We start from the raw sequence: 18,937 nt of genomic DNA, 5'->3' as shown, positions 1-18,937 counted from the left end.
GAAGAGCTTCGCAATTAGATGATAGGGTAGGGGAGTCAACATGGATGTTGAAATCTCCTAAGATAATAGCCGGTGAGTTAGTGTTGATGTGTTTGGCTATGGTTTCGATGAGTGGAGAAGGGTCGGATTCTAGGAGCCCCGGGGGGGGCGTAAATAAGGCAGACTTGAAGCTGGGAGGATTTGAATAGTCCGATTTCTAATTTGGTCGTCGATTTGAAGGCTTGTTGGGACAGTCTCAGTTCTTTTTTTGCTATTAACATTATTCCACCCCCTCTTTTTTAGGTCTGGGGATAGAGAAGATGTCATATTGTTGTGTTGGCAACTGGTTAATAATGGCGGTGTCTGTGTTTTTTAGCCATGTTTCTGTAATGGCACAGATGTCCGGTTGGGTGTCCAGGAGGAGGTCGTTGAGCAAATGAGATTTTTTTGAGAGTGACTGGGAGTTGAAAAGGGTTAAGGTGATTAGAGATAATCCTAGGAATTGTGTTAGAGGGGAGATCATGATTGGAATCAGGGATCTCTTTGATCGTGGATTGAGCACTGGTGTATTCGCTCTGTGGGTGAGTAGGTGAGGGATGATCTGAATGGGGAAAGTTTGTAGCATGCTGTCTTTTTACGAAGAAATTGCAGGTGGATAAGATTGTTGGATGACTACTGGGTGTTGGAGTGGCTTGATGAGTGCTGGATGCTGGATTGACTGGAAGAATGCTGGATGCAGGGGTGACTAGAAGATTGCTAGAGGGGTGGTGGAGTGACTGGACGAATGCTGGTTGCTGGAGTGACTGGAAGAGTGCTGCTGGAGACTGGATGAGTGCTGCTGGAGACTGAATGCTGGGGTGACTAGAAGATTGCTAGAGGGATGGTGGAGTGACTGGACGAATGCTGGTTGCTGGAGTGACTGGATGAGTGCTGCTGGAGACTGGATGAGTGCTGCTGGAGACTGGATGAGTGCTGCTGGAGGCTGAGTGTGCTGCTGGAGACTGGATGAGTGCTGCTGGAGGCTGAATGTGCTGCTGGAGACTGGATGAGTGCTGCTGGAGTGGCTAATTAGTTTTAGTTTCGTTTTAGGTATCTTTGTTCTTTGCCCCCCATCTCTCCTGCACGTCTCACCTCGAGTGTCTGGTGAGCAGGCTTTTGCCCCGGATGGGCCGCGCCGATCGCGCAAGCCTGCTATTAATTAAGTCAACTTAATTAATAGCAGGTAATGGACTTCTCCTCCAAGAACTTATCCAATCCTTTTTTAAACCCAGCTACACTAACTGCACTAACCACATCCTCTGGCAACAAATTCCAGAGCTTTATTGTGCGTTGAGTGAAAAAGAACTTTCTCCGATTAGTTTTAAATGTGCCCCATGCTAACTTCATGGAGTGCCCCCTAGTCTTTCTATTATCTGAAAGTGTAAATAACTGCGTCACATCTACTCGTTCAAGACCTCTCATGATTTTAAACACCTCTATCATATCCCCCCTCAGCCGTCTCTTCTCCAAGCTGAACAGTCCTAACCTCTTCAGCCTTTCCTCATAGGGGAGCTGTTCCATTCCCCTTATCATTTTGGTCGCCCTTCTCTGTACCTTCGCATCGCAATTATATCTTTTTTGAGATGCGGCGACCAGAATTGTACACAGTATTCAAGGTGCGGTCTCACCATGGAGCGATACAGAGACATTATGACATTTTCCGTTTTATTCACCATTCCCTTCCTAATAATTCCTAACATTCTGTTTGCTTTTTTGACTGCTGCAGCACACTGAGCCGACGATTTCAATGTGTTATCCACTATGATGCCTAGATCTTTTTCTTGGGTGGTAACTCCTAAGATAGAACCTAACATTGTGTAACTATAGCATGGGTTATTTTTCCCTATATGCATCGCCTTGCACTTATCCACATTAAATTTCATCTGCCATTTTGATGCCCAATTTTCCAGTCTCACAAGGTCTTCCTGCAATTTATCACAATCCGCTTGTGATTTAACTACTCTGAACAATTTTGTATCATCTGCAAATTTGATTATCTCACTCGTCGTATTTCTTTCCAGATCATTTATAAATATATTGAACAGTAAGGGTCCCAATACAGATCCCTGAGGCACTCCACTGTCCACTCCCTTCCACTGAGAAAATTGTCCATTTAATCCTACTCTCTGTTTCCTGTCTTTTAACCAGTTTGTAATCCATGAAAGGACATCGCCACCTATCCCATGACTTTTTACTTTTCCTAGAAGCCGCTCATGAGGAACTTTGTCAAACGCCTTCTGAAAATCCAAGTATACTACATCTACCGGTTCACCTTTATCCACATGTTTATTAACCCCTTCAAGAAAGTGAAGCAGATTTGTGAGGCAAGACTTGCCCTGGGTAAAGCCATGCTGACTTTGTCCCATTAAACCATGTCTTTCTATATGTTCTGTGATTTTGATGTTTAGAACACTTTCCACTATTTTTCCTGGCACTGAAGTCAGGCTAACCGGTCTGTAGTTTCCCGGATTGCCCCTGGAGCCCTTTTTAAATATTGGGGATGCATTTGCTATCCTCCAGTCTTCAGGTACAATAGATGATTTTAATGATAGGTTACAAATTTTTACTAATAGGTCTGAAATTTCATTTTTTAGTTCCTTCAGAACTCTGGGGTCTATACCATCCGGTCCAGGTGATTTACTACTCTTCAGTTTGTCAATCAGGCCTACCACATCTTCTAGGTTCACCGTGATTTGGTTCAGTCCATCTGAATCATTACCCATGAAACCTTCTCCAGTATTTAGAGGAAGAAAGTTCTGCTCTAACTTTTGAGCTGATGGGTGCCCGAGATGGCGCTGTGGGATGAGACCCTGTACTAAGGAGGTTCAGGGTTCAAATCTTCTCTTTGTCTTCCTGTTTATTTTGCAGCAGAGTCAGGGAAGAGAGGCAGAATGGGGGGGGGGGGGGGGGGGTGCGCATTACTGGCCGAATGGTGGTCCAGGGGCTAGAGAGCTTTTATCATGGCTTCTAGCGTAGCTTTGCCAGAAGCTGGGTGGGGCAGGTGGGAGGGGCTTAGATTGACCTGCGTGCTGAGCAGATTCAACCTTCACATGGATCCACATCCATTATCTAATACATGCCAGACACTTAACGACTTGATGACAGCACTAGGATTCACGTTAATCACAGACAGACCCACACACAAAGCATGACACGCACTTGGCCTCACATACATCAGCCATAGCTTCTTTGAACACACGAACACCAAATATAATCAAATCCCATGGTCAGACCATTTCCTAATTCAGGCCAGTATTAATTGTATAAAGCCAAAGGAGATAATAAAAAATGAACCATTAGAGTTTAAGTACCGTCCACCTTTTAACATCGAAACTTTAAAAAATAAATTAGAAGAGACACTAAGACACTTTGACCACAAAGACTGTGTCACCGCAACTGGCTAACACAAGTAAATTGGCTGATGACATTAACCCCTCATAAACAATGAAAATACATGAGCCTAAGCAAAAAAAACCCCATGGTTTAATGAGAGGATAAAGGAAGTCAAACAAAATCTAAGAAAAAAAATGGAAAAAAGACAAACCAGAGGAAAGCTTAACCAAATTCAGGAAACAACTAGCCTATTATAAAAAAAAGTAATTCTCGACGCAAAAAAACAAATCTTTAGCTCAAAAATTGAAAAATGTACAAATAACCCCAGCGCTCTATTTAACATAGTAAAAAAATCTGACTACTGACAAAACAGAGGCGCCGCATACCCCACAAGAGAATAAATGCAATGAAATAGGACACTATTTCTCTGCTAAAATCACTCTCCTTAAAGCAAAGATTCCGGTAGTAACAAAACAGGAACTTAAGATGCACAAAAGAGAGGTGACACCATGGGCCACATTTGACGAGGTGTCCCAGATCGAAGTGGAATCCATGATAAAAAAAAATTTGAACCCCACCCCACATAAAATTGACACCATTCCCACCATGGACATAAAAAAAAACCTAGCTGACATAACCTCCCACACTATAGCAAAAATAATCAACCTATCACTGAGGGAAGGACTAACGCCAGACTCTCTTAAAGGTGCAATAATTAAACCAATACTGAAGAAAAAAAAACAGTGACCCAAACATCTGGAGTAACTATAGACCTGTCTCAAACCTACCCATGCTTGCTAAATTAATAGAAAAAAACGATACAAAAGCAACTAGCGGAACACCTAGACAACAACTGCATTCTTTACCCCTCACAACACGGCTTCAGAAAACACTATAGCACCGAAACATTACTTATCTCTCTAACAGATAATGTACTACTGGGTTTGACAGCGGAAAACACTACATTATGATACTACTAGACCTGTCAGCAGCATTTGACACACTAAACCACAGCATACTACTGAAAAGGCTAGAAGAAATAGGACTACAAAACAAAACAATTGAAGGGTTCAGATCCTACCTAAGCAATAGATTTTTTTCAGGTACAGATAAAAAACACAATATCAGACAAAATCAAGGTAAAGACTGGGGTCCCCCAGGGTTCAGCACTTTCGGCGACTCTATTTAACATTTACATGCTGCTCCTATGTCACCTCTTAGCAGGTCTAGGGATCATACACTACATATACGCCGACGACATCCAACTAATTTTACCAGTAGAGGAAACAATTGAAAAAACGGTGAACTTAGCAATGTTGTACCTAGATATAATTAAACAACTTCTAAACCAAATGGAACGGGTAATTAATATTGAAAAAACAGAATTCATACACCTTGAACGAAAAAACCCACTGAATTAATCCAGAATCCCATCAAACTCAAAAACGATCAGATAGTGGAACTAACTGAAAAAGCTTGAAACCTAGGAGTAATAATTGACAATGAAATCAACCTCAAACAACACATATCATTAAAAGTTAGAGAAGGCTACGCCAAGCTAATGGTCCTTAGAAGACTAAAACCCCTATTAACCGAAGTAATATGAACCTGCACTGGCTCCCAATTAAATTCAGAATCATTTACAAAGTACTAACAACTATTCACAAAACCATTCACAATCTCATGCCCTTGGAGCTCAACATCCCATTTCAGCCACATTTACCCTCCAGACCAGCGAGATCCACTTACAGAAATACCCTCCTGGCCCCACCCATTAAAACTTCCTTAAGTAAACGAGCTCTGTCCACTTCAGGCCCGGCTCAGTGGAACTCTCTTCCCCCAGATCTAAGACAGGAACATTGCCACCTGACCTTCAAAAAGAGACTTAAAACATGGCTGTTCGGCCAAGCCTTTCATCTACGCATGGGTTCTTCTTAGTATGTTTTACCTTCATACCAACAGTCTAGCACTTTGATCAGCACCCCAACCTTGCAGATGATTCTCCTATTGTGTTCCTATCCCTTACCCTAAGTTATTTAGTTATGCCCTCAGATCTTCTGACAGCTACTCTCTGGCATCATGAAAGACCTCACTATTTAAATGCTGTTTTGATACCTGTTCCCTTGCTCCAAGTTATTTATTCCTTGTTAAATGGAAAAGCATTCGTATATGCTAGTTATTGTTATATTGTAAACCGAAGTGATATGTAATTCTTACATGAATATCAGTATATAAAAGTGTTAAATAAATAAAAATAAATAAATAAGTACACTTTTGAACAGTTCTGCAAGCACTTATATTTGCTAGCACAGACTATTGTAACACACTCTTCCTGGGATTACCACATGCAACACTAAGCCCACTACAAATCCTACAGAACTCGGCTGCCAGAATACTTACTGGAAAAAGCAGAAGGGATCACATCACGCAAACACTCGCCGAATTACACTGGCCGCCATTCGAACAAAGAATACAATTTAAAACACTATGCACACTCCATAAGCTTATCAATGAAGAAAATACTGATTGGTTAAACACCGCATTACGACTGCATGTCCCCCAGAGAAATCTCAGATCAGCAAATAAAGCTCTACTAACCATACCCTCTGTAAAGTCAGCAAAACTGATGCAAGTAAGAGAGAGAGCACTATCCCTAGCCGGTCCAATATTATGGAACACACTACCACTCGAAATAAGATTAATGAGAGATTTAAAACTCTTCAAAAAAAAGTTTAAAAACATGGCTCTTCAAAAAAGCTTTTCAAAGTGAGAGTGGGGAATAGGGAGCACTAATAAACAAGAAAAGGACTCCTACACACAGACAAACAGAAAAAAGTCACCAGATAACATATATGCTTTCTTTTTATGTTATCATACTTAAATATTAATTTAAAGAATTACAGGGGTAGATTTTATAAATTTACGCGTGCGGGTACTTTTGTTCGTGCACCAGGCGCGAACAAAAGTGCGCTGGATTTTATAAGATACGTGCGTAGCCGCGCGTATCTTATAAAATCCGGGGTCGGCGTGCGCAAGGGGGTGCACATTTGTGCAACCTGCGCGTGCCTGATGTCCTGCTCTTCTGTTGTCCTGATGTTTCTGATGTCTTTGCCTTCGTCTCCGCCTCCATGCCTCACCTGGACGTATGGTCTTCTATCCTCTCGAACGATGGACTCTGGCACTTCCAGGTTAAAGCACCTTAAGCTTTAACCCATATTCTTTATTGTATTATGTTATAATGACCTCCTGCCTTTACCTTTCTTCCAGCTATTTAAGCTTCCAAGTTTTTACTCCTTGTTAAATGTAACTTTGCCTTATTCACCTCTATTGTTAATTACTTTATTTATTGCTTCAGTTATACCCTTGTTCTATGTAACCCGATCCGATATGGTTATTACTATGAAGGTCGGTATAAAAAAGTGTTAAATAAATAAATGTCCACTTTCCTGGTGTACCGCTGTCGTGGTCTGCGACCAGTCCCGCGGGTGGACTGTGTAGGGCGCCTCACGGTACAAGGCCATCCTCATCTCCGCAGCGCAACCCTCTGGAAGACCTCCTGCTTCAGTCTATTGTTTTTAATCCTTGAGAATCGAATCTTGCTTCAGAGTTGTCCCGGCCTTCAGAGCCTATTGCATCCTGCGTGAAGTCCATGTCAAGTCTCTGTTTGAACTTGCCCTGAGTCCGGCGCGGTCCGCGACCAGTCCCGCGGGGGGCTCTGTAGGGCGCGCCCCAGTGCAGGTCTCTGCAGCTGCTTAGTCATGTTCCGGAATCAGCTTCCACCATTCCTCCTGGAGTACTGCCTCGAGCGAAGCGTGGTCCGCGACCAGTCCCGCGGGTGGACTTTGTAGGGCTCGCTGCGTCGCTGACTCGCCCCAGCTCTTGATCCTGCATTAGCCCTCATCCACAGTGTCTTGCTTCAGCCCTCGTCTACAATGTCTCGCTTCAGCTCTCATCTACGATGTCTTGCTTCAGTCCTCGTCTATGATGTCTTACTCCAGCCTTCGTCTTCAACGTTCTCGCTTCAGTCTTCGTCCAAAATCTTCTGTGTTCTAAGGACTCCGTCTGCCCTTGTCCTCTGTCCGGCCTGCTGCCCATTGCCGTACCCAGCGGCAGGTCCGAAAGGGCTTGGAACGGTCGGAGGCCTGTTCATCACCCAACATTGCGTTGTTGGTTATCCTGGGGCGTGCAGGTCCAGTTGAGGGTTAGACCTTGATCCCTAGTTCTTGCTTCAGCCTTGTCCTGCTTTCGTTACCCATGCTCGCACTAGCTCACCTCCCGCGGTATGGCTTGGGGCTCCTCCCTGGGTCATACCATGCCCCAAGGGCTCACATCCCAGCTTTAGAGACGACCGTGCCTCCGTGCCTCGGAGTGTAACAGCTGCCGGAGGTCATACTCATAACAGGACCCGAAGGCCACCATGCCCTCGGGTCGTAATGGAATCCGAAGACCCCAAGCCCTCGGTCCCTACATCTCCCGGAGGTCGTGCTCATAACATGATCCGAAGGCCATGAGCTCGGGGAGCTGTGCCCGATGGGCTCCAGTTTTCTTTTGGACTTTTGCCTTGATTTTTGCCTGGAAAAATTTTTTTCCCTTCTTCAGTTACTGGACTTCTTCAGCCTGCTTTTGCCTAAAGAATGTTTGCTCCTAGCTTTTGGACATTCAATGCTTGCTCTAGTCAAAAGTTTTGGGTTTTTTTGTGTTGTTGACATCTCCCCTCTACAGCTGTCTGGTTTCCACGACCTGCAGGAGGCGCCTGCAGCCAGACCATCTCGGCATCCACTCGTCCTGGAACTCCTCGACTGGCAGGAGTTGCCTGCCATGGTTCCAGTGATCATCTCCGTTCTTCCCACTCCGATGTGGTCCAGCTCCCTGGGTTTCATTCGACCTGCAGGAGGCGTCTGCACCCAGGTTCCACATCCAACAACCAGCATCTTCAACTTTGAGAATCTTCATGCTTCAGGGAATACCTGTCTTCAAAGTGTACCATCACACCACCTCAGGTCTTGGCATGTTCCGACCAGCAGGAGGCGCCTGCACCCGAGACCTGTCTTCACATCTTCTCAGTCTATTCAGCCTTGCCTGCACTGGCCTAGTGCTGGCTCTGGACTCTTCTCAGCCAGAAGTGCTCTCTACAGTTCACGCCTAGGATTCTTACGACCAGCAGGAGGCGCCTGCACCCTAGACGCATCTTCATCTCCTTGCTCCTGACTTTGCTCCTGCTTGCATTGTTCTAGTGCTTGCCATGGGAGCCATCTTCAACTAGAAGTCTCTTTTCATATCCGCAAGGGATTTTCAGCTATAGACTACTTGTTGTTCTCGCAGATGTCACCTTCCTGCGAATTTCCTTGAATCCATAGTTTGGTCCAGCTTCCATTCCATATGGAGGAATTCGACTCAGGATCACCATCGCGAGCTATCCTGCACCTATGAGCTCGCCACCATGAGTTCTTCAAACACGCAGCGTTTCAAGCCTTCAATCAGGATTGGAATTCCTGATTTCCTGTCATCTATTCTGCCACCAGTGACTCACTTCTGCAAGTTTGCTCACCAGTGTCTATATTTGACTATCTGTCTGGGGGTTCCTCGCACCCATTGGAATCCATTGCCATCTTCAAGTCTAGTCTCATGAAGCTCCTTCCATCTCAACGTGGCTTCTTGACTCCGTCTTAAAGGAGTGTTTTTCTTTGACTAACAGTTCCTTGCTTAGTACCACAGCGACATCTATCGTCTGGTATGCTCCTTGTTCCAGCTTAAGGGGACTTCTCCCTCATGTCATCGGAGCAATTATCTTCAGCAAACAGTCCCTTGCTTCAGTACTATAGTGACACCTACTGACCATCAATTCTGAGTGTGACGTCACTACGTTGTCAGTGCCCAAAGTATTCATGGATTTCCCAAGTCGCTCACTCTCATACCAAGCTGTAAAGACCTTTCTCACTCAACCATGCCAGTCGGGAAGCAACAATCCGGAGCCTCTTAGTCTCTGCTACCTGCTCAGTTTCAGACTTCTGCTTTCCGCGGACCCCACCTAAGCCCTAATGGTTCGGATTCTCAAGGGCTCCTCCCAGGGGGGATCTCGGGTCTCCAGTGGTGAAGATTACATAGATTTCTCCGGTTCCGACTTCCTGCTCGACTCATGTCCTCTGCAATTCTCATCGCACACTAGTTCCCAAGTGTTTACTCCTAAGACCAAGCGGCTCGGTTTCTCAAGGGCTCCCCCTGGGGGGATCTCGAGCTTCCAATGGTGAAGATCTTGTGAGTATCCCGGTTACGATCTTCGCTGAGAGTCTTCCTTCAGTATTGAATTCACCATCTTCTTTAGACAACTTGCCTTTAGAATTACTCTCCAGCATCTGAACTCTGTGCCTCGGACTTCCATTTGAGTCCTCCTGACACCACAGCTCTTCAAGTCAGCTAGTAAGTTGTCTACAGATTCTCCTGAGTTTTATCATTACAGCTACAGAATCCAGTACTGAACTTCACTTTCTGTTACTACTGTGAACCAAGAACTGGTCTTCACTACAACTTAATACTCTGCCTCTTTGATCTACAGAACATGAGATGCAAGTCTGCCGTCCTGCAATCTCGTGCCTTGCTGTTTTATGTTTTCAGTGTCTCGTCTACGTCTTGCCTGGATCTTCAATATTCTTATTGTCTTCAGCTACAGTATTGCCATCACTGCAGTTCCTCTCCAAGTATCTTCCAACGTTTGTCCTTGGACCCTTGATCTCCCCCTGTCAGTTTGGACTGACACCTTGTCTCCTCTAAGCTGTTGACACGAGGCTTAAGGAGGGGATCTTTAAGGGGGGTACTGTTGTGAATCTGCCCGCACCCGCGGACAGATTCCCTACCTTCAGCTTCTCTGACGCAGCAGGGAACGCCGCCAGCACAGCCTCGTCCCGTGGTGGGACGCCGCCGACTCCTTCCTCCGCGGCCTGAGTGCCGCCTCCATCTTCGGCCCGGCACTGTGGGGCCGAGCCTACAGGGAGCCGTCCTTCACGGCTGGCCGCCACTGCCGACATCGCTCCTGCGGCCTGGTATCGCCGCTGAGATTCCCCCTGAGCAGCCAGGGGCCTCTCCTCGCGGCCGATACCGCTCCGGCTCCCCGACGCTCCTCTTCGCGGCCTGGAGCCACCCCGGGTCGGCCTCCGTGGCAGGGATCCGCAACATCATCTTCGGGGTCCTTGTCGGACGGCAGGAGGCCGTCCTGAAGCCTGCCTGCCTGTCTCCGCGCTGGGGTCCAGGAGAGCACCACTGTCCATGGTGCTGCCTCTCTCTTCAGCCTTCTTTAGGCGCCAGCGCGCACCTCTTCACTCCATTTAAAGGGCCAGCCACAGGAAGTGTTGCTGGCTCTTTCTGATGTTGACTTCCTGCTTCAGCCTTATAAAAGGGATTCTTCTTCAGTCTCTCGTGGCCTTTGGATCGGGTTCCACAGTTGTCTGTGTCTTCTGACCGGTCCAGGTCCTCCATGGTCTCCTTCTGCTTTGACGGCTTCGTCTCCATGTCTTTGATGTCCTTCGTCCAGGTCTTCAGTTGTCTCTATGTTCCAGATGTCCGTCGTCCAGATGTCTTCAGGTTCCTGACGTCCTCTGTCCCTGTTGTCCAGATGTCTTCGTGTCCCTGATGCCTGATGTCCTGCTCTTCTGTTGTCCTGATGTTTCTGATGTCTTTGCCTTCGTCTCCGCCTCCATGCCTTGGTTCCTCGATGTCCACTTTCCTGGTGTACCGCTGTCGTGGTCCGCGACCAGTCCCGCAGGTGGACTGTGTAGGACGCCTCACGGTACAAGGCCATCCTCATCTCCACAGTGCAACCCTCTGGAAGACCTCCTGCTTCAGTCTATTGTTTTTAATCCGTGCCCTCTGGTCGTAATGGAATCCGAAGACACCAAGCCCTCGGTCCCTACATCTGCTGGAGGTCGCACTCGTAACATGATCTGAAGGCCTCCAAGCCTTCGGCTCGTAACAGACAAGTTTAATGGAACAAAGTCAGCATGGCTTTACCCAGGGCAAGTCTTGCCTCACAAATCTGCTTCTTATTTGAAGGAGTTAATAAACATGTGGATAAAGGTGAAATGGTAGATGTAGTATACTTGGATTTACAGAAGGTGTTTGACAAAGTTCCTCATGAGAGGCTTCTAGGAAAAGTAAAAAGTCATGGGATAGGTGGCGATGTCCTTTCGTGGATTGCAAACTGGCTAAAAGACAGGAAACAGAGAGTAGGATTAAATGGTCAATTTTCTCAGTGGAAGGGAGTGGGCAGTGGAGTGCCTCAGGGATCTGTATTGGGACCCGTACTTTTCAATATATTTATAAATGATCTGGAAAGAAATACGATGAGTGAGATAATCAAATATGGAGATGATACAAAATTGTTCAGAGTAGTTAAATCACAAGCAGATTGTGATAAATTGCAGAAAGACCTTGTGAGACTGGAAAATTGGGCATCCAAATGGCAGATGAAATTTAATGTGGATAAGTACAAGGTGATGCATATAGGGAAAAATAACCCATGCTATAGTTATTCAATGTTAGGTTCCATATTAGGTGCTACCACCCAAGAAAGAGATCTAGGTGTCATAGTGGACAACACATTGAAATCGTCGGCTCAGTGTGCTGCGGCAGTCAAAAAAGCAAACAGAATGTTGGGAATTATTAGAAAGGGAATGGTGAATAAAACAGAAAATGTCATAATGCCTCTGTATCGCTCCATGGTGAGACCGCACCTTGAATACTGTGTACAATTCTGGTCGCCGCATCTCAAAAAAGATATAATTGCGATGGAGAAGGTAGGAAGAATCCTACCCACCCCAAACCAGGACCTCCAGAAATGCAGAAGGGGAGGCCCTTCCGGATTCATTCTGAACGTAGGTTGACCCTTCGGCTGTCAGCAAAGGGCTGAACGCTGCACCCTGAATGCAGAAGTGTTGGGAGATATCAGAGATGGGGGGAGGGGTGCGGAGCCCACTCCAAGTGGTCGATATTCAGCGCCACTTAGCTGGTCGACTTTGGCCTAAATTAGCAAAGTGGCACCGTTTCAATATTGGGGGCATCATGGCCAGCAGCTGCCACTTAGCCGGCTAATTGAGAGATGGGGGGGTGCAGAGCCATTGAGCTGCTAAGAGCACTCTTTGGCTGTCCTGTAATTGGACGGATACAAATCAACCAGCTAAGTGTAAGATAGCTGTTAGCTAGATAAGTAAATATCATAGTACTGACCAAAACGCAACATCCAGCCTGCCCTTTTAGATTGCCTCCAACTTGGCTGCAGCATGTTGCCTCTCTGATTTCTAAAGCAATGGTGCCATCCAGTGGCCAATTGTCAGAATGGCGTGATTAAAAAAAAAAAACAGCGAATAGAGATAGACAGCGCCCGTAAAGCTGTTAACCCAGCATCCAAATCGCTGGACCAGTGAGCCTTTCACCATAGATAGGATTGAGAATGTGTCTTGCTCTTCTGTGAGCTCTTAGATCCCTAAAGGCGAGAAGAGGTGCAGCCAGGAGCAACAGAAACTTAAAAAAAAAAAAAAAGCACTCTTGCCCTCTCCTCTACTGTAAAAGTGCCTCTAGCTCTGACAGCTCCTGGCACTTTTGTATTTATTGTGGAGAGCAAAAGTAGTCCATGTGTCTGTAACTAAAAACTCACCTGAGCTAAAAAAAATTCCAGCTTATCCCTATCAATTAAAAAGCAGAATGAAAATACAAACAAAAAACAAACTTTGAAATGTTTGAATGCTAATGCCAGAAGTCTAAGAAGTAAGATGGGAGAATTAGAATGAATAGCAGTAAATGATGACATAGACTTAATTGGCATCTCAGAGACATGGTGGAAAGAGGATAACCAATGGGACAGTGCTATACCGGGGTACAAATTATATCGCAATGACAGAGAGGAGCACCTGGGAGGTGGTGTGGTGCTTTATGTCCAGGATGGCATAGAGCCCAACAGAATAAACATCCTGCATGAGACTAAATACAAAATTGAATCTTTATGGGTAGAAATCCCTTGTGTGTCGGGGAAGAGTATAGTGATAGGAGTATACTACCGTCCACCTGGTCAAGATGGTGAGACGGACAGTGAAATGCTAAGAGAAATTAGGGAAGCTAACCAAATTGGTAGTGCGGTAATAATGGGAGATTTCAATTACCCCAATATTGACTGGGGAAATGTAACATCAGGACATGCTAGAGAGATAAAACTCCTGGATGGAATAAATGACAGTTTAATGGAGCAATTGGTTCAGGAACCGACAAGAGAGGGAGCTATTTTACTAATATAGAGAGACCTGGACATGATTTATCACATTTATCAATTAACATTGATTACAAACTATGTTACCGAACCTTAAGGCACCTGTGTAAACTGATAGATTTTAGCATCATTACTTTTATGTGCCTTACTGTAACCCGTTGTGACAGGAACCTCCTTAACGACGGTATAGAAAAGATTTAAAATAAATAAATAAATACATTTAATTCTTAGTGGTGCTCAGGATTTGGTGCGAGAGGTAACGGTGGTGGGGCCGCTTGGCAATAGTGATCATAACATGATCAAATTTAAACTAATAACTGGAAGGGAGACAATAAGTAAATCTGCAGCTCTAACACTAAACTTTCAAAAGGGAAACGTTTTGATAAAATGAGAAAAATACTTAAAAGAAACTGAAAACTGCAGTCCTAAAGGTTAAAAGTGTACAACAGGCATGGACATTGTTTAAAAAAACAAACAAAAAAACACATCCTAGAAGCACAGTCCAGATATATTCCACGCATTAGGAAAGGTAGAAGGAAGGCCAAACAATTACCGGCATGGTTAAAAGGGGAGGTGAAAGAGGCTATTTTAGGAAAAAGATCTTCATTCAAAAATTGGAAGAAGGATCCATCAGAAGAAAATAGGATAAAGCGTAAGCATTGGCAAGTTAAATGCAAGACAGTGATAAGACAGGCTAAGAGAGAATTTGAATAAACATTGGCTGTAGAGGCAAAAAACTCACAACAACAACTTTTTAAAATATATCCGAAGCAGAAAGCTTGTAAGGGAGTCTGTTGGACCATTAGATGACCGAGGGGTTAAAGGGGCTCTTAGGGAAGATAAGGCCATTGCAGAAAGACTAAATGGATTCTTTGCTTCCGTGTTTACTAATGAGGATGTTGGGGAGATACCAGTTCCAGAGATGGTTTTCAGGGGTGATGAGTCAGACGAACTGAACCAAATCATTGTGAACCTGGAAGATGTAGTAGGCCAGATTGACAAACGAAAGAGTAGCAAATCACCTGGACCAGATGGTATGCATCCTAGGGTTTTGAAAGAACTTAAAAATGAAATTTCAGACCTCTGTATCACTCCATTCTGAGACTGCACCTTGAATACCGTGTGCAGTTCTGGTTCCCGCATTTCAAAAAAAATATTTGCACAAGAGAAGGTACAGAGAAGGGCGACCAAAAAGATTAAGGGTATGGAATGGCTCCCCTATGAGGAAAAGTGAAAGAGGTTAGGACTGTTCAGCTTGGAGAAAAGAGGGCTGAGGGGGGGATATGATAGAGGTGTTTAAAATCATGAAAGGACTTGAACAGGTTAATGTGAATCGGTTATTTACTCTTTCAGATAATAGGACTAGGGTTCACTCTATGAAGTTAGCAAGTAACTCATTTAAAACTAATCGAAGAAAATTCTTTTTCACTCAGCGCCACATTGCCAGAGGATGTGGTTACAGCAGTTAGCGTAACTGGGTTTAAAAAAGGTTTGGATAAGTTCCTAGAGGAAAAATCCATAAACTGCTATTAATTAATAAGCACTAGTAGCTTGAGATTTATTTAATGTTTGGATACTTGTGACTTGGATTGGCCTCTGTTGGACACAGGATGCTGGGCTTGATGGACCCTTGGTCTGACCCAGTATGGCAGGTTCTTATGTTTTGATCTGGCAGCCATACGCAGTTGCCTTTGCTGAAATCTAGGCCCTGCTTTCACAGCCTTCCTCTTAGCTTATCTTCCACATTTTATCTCCGTGCCACTAGAATCTAGGACATGCTGGACAGCTATATTAGACCAAAAGGCTGCATGGCCCCAGCTTTTGCCATGGAGCGTGGAGGGCCAACCATCACTTCCAGGAGAAAATTCTCATCCTGGTGCCTGGCGCTACCATAGGGCACTTAGCCAAGACCCACAACCTTCCGCTTGTGAAATCAGTGTGCTGATTTTCTCTGCAGGCCAGAAATGGAAATGTTGGGGGGTGCGCACCTGGCTACTCGCTGCTTCCCCGACCTCTTACCCCCCCCAGCCCCAGGCAAGTCCAGGCAGTAATTGGCAAGACCCATCCTTGTTCCATGACCCTGGCCGCCAGCTGCCTCCTTCTGGAGGGACCTCCCGCTGGGCAAGGGCAACCAGGGAAGGAGAAGGGAAGGCCATTATCTCAGCGGTTTAAGTCTGGGCCATTAATTATTGCGTTTGATGGGGGTCAAGGAGGCTCCCTCTGCTCTGCAGAGAGGGCAATCACCCTGAGCCAACAGCAGAGCTAACCAGCACAAGGCATGCAGCATAGCACTAGGTAGTAGTGCTTCAGTACACCTTCAGCATTCATTTTCTCCTCCCTCTCAGGGGGTGGCCACCAGCAAGGATGCTGTGATGCAAACTATTCAAATTGGTCATGCCACGCCTTTCTCCTAAATTCAGGAAAGCATTGGTTCTTCTCTCAGGCAAACAGTTGTTAACGGCCACCTTTATGATGCAATTGTGTTATGCTTTGTAACAGTGCTGCTCCATTACAGAACATAAGAACATAAGAACGTGCCACACTGGGTCAGACCAAGGGTCCATCAAGCCCAGCATCCTGTTTCCAACAGTGGCCAATCCAGGCCATAAGAACCTGGCAAGTACCCAAAAACTAAGTCTATTCCATGTAACCATTGCTAATGGCAGTGGCTATTCTCTAAGTGAACTTAATAGCAGGTAATGGACTTCTCCTCCAAGAACTTATCCAATCCTTTTTTAAACACAGCTACACTAACTGCACTAACCACATCCTCTGGCAACAAATTCCAGAGCTTAATTGTGCGTTGAGTAAAAAAGAACTTTCTCCGATTAGTTTTAAATGTGCCCCATGCTAACTTCATGGAGTGCCCCCTAGTCTTTCTACAAAGATCTTATAGAGGGGGAGTGTTCCTATAGCAGGGATCTGTGTCTGGGGAAGGTACAAAGATCTTATAGAGGGGGAGTGTTCCTATAACAGGGATCTGTGTCTGGGGAAGGTACAAAGATCTTATAGAGGGGGGAGTGTTCCTATAACAGGGATCTGTGTCTGGGGAAGGTACAAAGATCTTACAGAGGGGAGGGTTCCTATAGCAGGCATCAGGACCTGGGGATTGAGCAAAGTTTTTATAGAGGGGAGCGTTGCTGTATGGCGAGGGTGCAAGTTATTGCAAATCATTACCAGGGAAACAGAAGCTGGGGCATTTTACCTCTGAAATGAATGCGATTGAAAGAGATCCTAATAGAGGATTTCCCCGACCTGTCCTGGGACCCCCACAGCCAGTTGGGTCTCCGTAATATGCAAATTTATCTCCTGCATATTAAAACCCACCTGGCTGTAGGGTCTGCAGGACAGGTTTGGGATGCCCTGCCCTAAGGATTTCTTTTTTCCAGATCATTCACTTATGTTACCCTTTTGCACACTGTCATGCAATTCAGGCCCGTTGTGAAGATTTCTGTCTTTATGGTTTTTTGTTCCTGATAAAGTTAAGGCTGTTCCTTCTGTTTTTTCCCCTTCCTCTATTGCGATTGTATCCGTTGACGATGGCTTGCAGGACAGTTGGGTCAGCGATGAAAGGGTGACCCAGGCAGAAATGTTACCGTTTTATTCTGCAGTTAAATAAACGCTTCCTGTCCTCTAAAGCCAGGCTCAGTTGTTATCATGAAATCTCTTCATCATGCCATTACTGAGAGTTTCACATCTTTGATTCATCGCTCATTATCTGAAGGCGGTCTTCTTTAAATTCTCTGCTGTAAGTCCCCTCTTAAAGTAGGCCTTCTTTGGACTCCAATGATCTTGATTGCCAACCGATATCCTCATTTCCTTTTCTCTGAAAAATCATGGAAGGTGTTGCACTTAAGGCAACTGAATGATTATTGAACTGCACTTGAATTATTGGATCATTTACAGTTTGGTTTTAGACCCTGAGCACAGTTTGGAAGCGCTTCTATTGGCGAATGTTGACAAATGTCACAGAGGGTTTGACACCTGCCAGGTTTATTCAATTATTTATTTATTTAACATTTTTTTAGATATTTCATCAGCGTTCCATACCCTTGATCTGAAATTTTACGGACTAAATTGCACGACTTTTGCCTTGGTGGCACCCTACTCAACTGGTTTAGAGCTTTTCTTACTAACCGTCGACAAAAGAAAAAAAAAGAGTCCATGTGAGGATGGCCGATCGAAGTTTCTGGGCTGGAGCAGTAAACCACACTGACTCCAGCCTTCCTAATGCAATATTCACTTTTATTCATATAATCAACAACAACACAACAATGGGCTGCTTACTTTAGCAGCATTCAGCTTACACCCAGGATTGTAGACTGTCTCCCTTCTGGACAGTGTACATTCAATCCCTTCGGGTTTGGTCAGAACAGTTTTACAGGAGTCACCTCTCCTGGAGACGCAGGGACCTCCTGATCCCAGCTGGGCTCACAAACTTATACTGCTCCAGCAGGTCCTGCCCTCAGGACTCTCCTTGCTCAGAAGGGTCCTGCCCACAGAGCTCTCTCCCTCTGCGGGATTTAAGGTGGACCAGGCCCCATGCCTGGTCCTGCACAGGTTTGAAAGAGAAAATAGGAATGATTGTTTCATCCTGATTGCCTCTACAACCCGGAGGGTTTAGCATTCTCCACTATCCTTTTTCATATTTATTTGCAGCCTATTTGTCATCTGCTGTCTGATTTAGAGCTAGACTATTATACCCACGCAGATGACATTCAGTTTGCCTTCCTTGTGGTGACCACGAGGTCGTCCACCGTTGATCAGATTTAGCAAACATGGCTTTTGTTTCCTTTCCAAACATATAGATTTGTTGCCTTTGTAATTGCTCCTTTTAGTTTGGCCCACAGTTGTTCCACCTCTCATTTTCTCCCAGTCTTCTAGTCCTACCTCCAGGAATTTCCCCGTTTCAACAAAGTCCGTATTTTTGAAATTCAAAACTTGGGTCTTCGGGTGACTTCTCCGTATCCTATTAGCGATATCAAACCATACCGTCTGATGATCCCTGGTGCTGAGGTGGGCACCCACCCGGACACTAGAGACATTCCCCCCGTTAGTGAGCACTAGGTTGAGTACAGCTCCCTCCCTCCTGGGTTCCGTTACCATTTGTTTGAGCAGAGCCTCTGGCAGGGCATCCACTATCTCTCTACTTCTGTTAGATTACGCAGAAGGGATTCTCCAGTCTACGTCCGGCAGATTAAAATCTCCAACAATCACCACTTCTCCCTTCCTTCCCACCCTCTGGATGTTTTCGACCAGATCTCTGTCCAGTTCTTCTGTTTGAGTCTGAGGCCTGTAAACCACTCCGGTAAAAATGGATGCCACATCATCTTGTTT

The sequence above is a fragment of the Rhinatrema bivittatum genome, chromosome 19, assembly GCF_901001135.1.
Source record: "Rhinatrema bivittatum chromosome 19, aRhiBiv1.1, whole genome shotgun sequence".
Lineage (NCBI taxonomy): Eukaryota > Metazoa > Chordata > Amphibia > Gymnophiona > Rhinatrematidae > Rhinatrema > Rhinatrema bivittatum.
This window is presented reverse-complemented; position numbering follows the sequence as displayed.